The following is a 4,951-nucleotide window of genomic DNA, read 5'->3' as shown; positions in this document are numbered from 1 at the left end:
AAATGGCACATGTGAGAGCGTGCATGAGGAGGGGGATGGCAGTTATCGTGCCATGTGAACTCGACATCTGGTTGCAAGTTCAGTCCGGGGCGGCCGGGGATGTAATTAAACCCACTCCTGTGTTACCTGATGCTGTACATATGCTCTCAGCTCTGAGCCAGCTCCTCTGCTGCTGCATGGCAACGTCAGGAGCAGGGAAAAAAAGGAGAAAAATAGGAATAAAGTCAACCAAGAAGCTGCATCTGGCATTGTAAAATCCAAAAAAATATTCAGGATTCCAGAGGTTTTGTTGTCAAATACTTACAGTTTGTGCAGTGAAATGCAGTGACTGTTCCTTAACGTCGTGCAAAAACAACATTCTTCAAAAAACTACAGAAAAATAGAAACAAAGTCAACCAAGAAGCTGCATCTGACATTATAAAATCCCAAAAAAAAAATTCAGGATTCAAGAATTTTTTTGTCAAATGCTCGTACAGTTTGTGCAGTGAAATGCAGTGAGCGTTCCTCAACGTCGTGCAATGAAAACATTCATAGGAATAAATTCAATTGAGAAGCTGAATCTGACACTAAAAAAATTAAAAATTATTCAGTTTTTCTTCTCAGGATTTAACAGTATTTATGTGCCAAACTCATACAGTTTTTGCATTGAAATGTAGTGACTGTTCCTAAACTTTATGTAATAACATTCTTCAAAAACAACAGAAAAATAAAAAATAAAAAAAAAGTCAGTTGAGGATAAAAAGTCTCATGTTAGAGGATTCCAAAAAAGGGGATAGAATTCAACATCTCATTTTCTTGGAAGAGAGGGGTGGGATGATTCGTTACAAATCTGAAAAATGAAAAACATAAAAAGATTACGGCACGGCATGGATTAGCGGACGGGTCGGACGTCGAGGTGAATCGCTGGCAGCTGGGATGGGATGTGTCTAATAATACGAGGGACATTTTATGGGATTAGATTTTGTTTTTTGTTTTCCATCTTTCCATGTGGTAACACTATGGAGGAAATAAAACAACTTTTTCTCCGGCTGAGTGAAGTTCTTTTTTGCAGGTTTTTCTGTCAGGTGAAGTGCTGCCAACATGTCCAGGTGCACAACGTGTCTCCCTCACTGAGAGTCCTGAAATAGGCTTCACCCCCTGTGACCTCCAGTAGAATAAAGAAAATATGTTGGATGTCACATTGATTGCAGTTATTTCTGTCAGTAGCTGTTAAATCCAGGCTGCATATTTTAAATAGTACATTAATCTTGCTCTGAGCATAAAGACTGAACTGTGCGACTTTGGGCCCAATCAAGTCTGCAAAATAAGGTGGAAAACAGGACAAAACCTACTAAAATGGACTCCTTTTTCACTATTCTGCTACTTTTAGCTCTAAATTGTGAATAAAGTCACACTCAAGTCATTGATTAAACCCCTACAAGCTCATTTCTGTGAATCAGTGTTGCATGTTTTTCTAGCCCTCCAAATAGCTTATATGTAACTCAGTACTGTTACTTACTGCCGCTGCTGAATGAATGTAGAGGAAACCCTGACATATATATATACATATATATATATATACACAGTATGGACAAGATAAAACAATAATTATCAATTTTTGTCCAATTTGTACCATCAAAATCCAATGAAACACTGATTTAAAAACTCTAATTTTCCATTTTTTCCCATTTGCACCATTAAAATCAAATGAAACATGACTTTAAACTGTAATTTTCCATTCTTGTTCAATTTGCACCATTAAAATCAAATGAAATATGGTTTTAAAACTCTGATTATCCATTTTCATTCAATTTGCACCCTTAGTATCAAATGAAACATGGCTTTGAAAATTGAATTTTCCATTTTTCTTTTATTTGCACCATTAAAATCAATTGAAATATGGCTTTAAAACTCTCATTATCCATTTTTATTGATTACTTCGTGACAGGGGTGTAGCTAAGCTACCTCAATCATTTCCAGTGTTCCTTCTTCTTTTTCCACAATCTTATTTTAGCTTATTTATTTTATTTTTCAGTAACATATCACACTTATATCTCGTTGCTTATCTAATAGGCACAACATTTTCATGGTATGTAATTTTGTTTTGTCTTGGAATATAACTTTTTTCTGGATTGTTAAGTTTATCTTGTCTTTCAAAAAAAAAAGGAATTAACATTAGCTTTAGGCTAGTTTAGCTTTAGTTAAGTGGAGCTTGAGCAAAATTTTAGCTGCTGTTTTGACTTTAACTCCAAAGTTAAATCTATTTTTTTAATCAAAGCTAGAAAATTAGGGCATTAAAAATACCCTGCAGAGCATTTTTGAAGCTCACAGCATCTTCATATAAACTCTGAGCTCTGTTTGTTTGTTATGCTTACGTGTTAGCTTTCTGGCACTACACACTACATTTCCCAGAAGCCTCTGCTGGCTGCTGCTGTGCATGCTTCTAAAAAGTGAGCATGTGTTGAGCTTTTTACATGTGAGTCCTCATGGTGAACTCCTACATGTCAGTGACGACTGCATCAGCAAACGGTCAAAATAAGTGAACAAAACATTCACCAGCTGCCCTGCAGCGATTCACCACACAGATAAATCCATTTCTGTGCCACCTTTTTAAGTAAGGGTCAGTCTGACCACCTCAATAAAAATGGTCTGGCTCTGTCACTGCTTCATGCATCAATAACTGTCTCTAGGTTCAGTTATTAAATATTCACATCTGTGTTGTTGACTCAGAATTTGATTTTTGCACATAATTTAAAAACTCATTATTCTAATTTTTAACTTGATTTTTAACTACTTGTAGTCTGACTGTACCATTACTGCCCAGGGGAACAGCCTAGAACCACTTGAACAACCATCTACAGTATTTTACCAGGCAACAATTTATTCCTGTACTTTATGCAAAGCTTTAACTTAATTAATTTGCATGTTTTATTTGTATTCATTTGTTCATCTTCTGCACAAACACACACATCCTCAGGGTCAGTTAGAGGGTTTTTTATGTGGAAGAAGACAAACTCAGAAAAATATTTAAAGGCTGCAACTCTATTTATAACCAGAAAAACAACAATAATAATAAAACAGCTTGTGGCTCTGGTCTGTGAGTAATGTCCACACAAATGCCTCCAAACCCACCCAACACAGCTGATGAATTAGTGCATTATGCTTTATAATGCACAAAACAACCAGAGTCAGTGGCTGGCTGCAGGCTGCACCCCTCTAGCTGAAAATGGTACAGTCCAACCACAACAAAACTGAAAATTTGAATAATGACTCATTTTTTAATTATTATTATTATTATGCAAAAATTCAATTCTGAAGCAACAACCCAAACATGAATAAATACAAATTAAACTTAGAGACAAAAATAAAAGTGGATAATCAAAGGTGTCAATTTAAAAAAGAACTGTGATCTTGACCCTTTTAATAAAACACCACCCTGCACTTATAGTATTTGTTTATTTCCATCAAACAAAAACATGAAAACAAGCAATTTTAGGCATTTTTACAAATAATAAAACTATATGTACCACAAAATATTGCTCTGGAAAAGTTGTGTTTATGGGTTATGAATAAGAAAATAATAATAATAATAATAATCATCATCATCATCATCATCATCATCAAGCAATATGTAAATTAGTGGATCAATTAAGAGAAAAATGTATAAAGTTGGTTCTAATAAAAATAATAAATGAATAAAATCCATCAAACATGTCTTAAAACTACAATTTTCCATTTTCATTCCATCTGCACCATCAATATCAAAAGAAACATGACTTTATAACTCTAATTATCCATTTCATTCAATTTGAACCATGAAAATCCAGTAGAAAATGTCTTTAAAACTATAACTATCCATTTTCTAAATTCCATTTGCACTATAAAAATCAAAGGAAACATGGCTTTAAAACTCTAATTATCCATTCTTGTTCAATTTTCCCCATTAAAATTCAATGAAACACGGATTTAAAACTCTAATTATCCATTTTTAGTCAATTTGCACCATCAGTATCATATGACTTTAAAGCTCTGATTATCTATTTTTATTCCGTTTGCACCATTAAAATCAAATGAAAAATGGTTTTAAAACTAATTATCCATTTTCATTCAATTTAAACCATGAAAATACAATAGAAAATGTCTTTAAACATCTAAATCATCAAATCTACTAAAAATCTTTCTAAAAAGCCTGACTTTAATGCTTTACTTCCAATAATCGACACGTTATGGATGTATTTGTGAGGACCGAGCAGCAGGGACTGTATAGCAGAGCGTCTCCAGTGGAAGTGATCTATCACAACAACATGCTTACTGGCTCATTTATTTAGCACACAGCTGGCCCTCAAACCAGAATAAGTGACTCAGTGCGACTGCTTACGCACTGCTTTGCTCTGCTGACGCACCAGCAGACACCTCGTCTACCTTCAGGACCCCGGGACCAAATACGAACATTTGTCATATCTCAGAGCTCCCAGGACGCTGAGCTTTATATTGTTCCTACCAGCAGCTACTGCGTCTGATATAACAGAATAATATGTGCATCAAAGTAGCTGTACAGAAGAAACAACAGATCTATGCAGTGACTGAAATCTGTTCAGCTAATACACATATTTAAAAACAAGAAACATTATAAATCCAATGTGGAAGCACTTATAAATCCAAACATCTTTGGATTTGTTAAGTTTTTCATGGAAAACTTTGTAGAATTTTGAACATAATTTCTGAAATTAGTCAGATAATTTGTTAGAGTATATACCCTTTTAAAAATAACACTTAAGTTAGTCATGTAATTTTTTTTTTAATTATATATAATACTGTAGGGTCTTGACCTTAAAAAATAGCATGAATTATAATATGGTAGTGTTTTAACCTGAATATTTAAACTGCTCAGGTAAATTTGTATTTTATAAAATATTGTTAGGTCTAAACATTAATATTGAAATTTGTCAGGTAAAGTCGCATAAAATAATAA

Source organism: Amphiprion ocellaris, chromosome 11, assembly GCF_022539595.1.
Source record: "Amphiprion ocellaris isolate individual 3 ecotype Okinawa chromosome 11, ASM2253959v1, whole genome shotgun sequence".
Classification (NCBI taxonomy): Eukaryota; Metazoa; Chordata; class Actinopteri; family Pomacentridae; genus Amphiprion; species Amphiprion ocellaris.
This window is presented reverse-complemented; position numbering follows the sequence as displayed.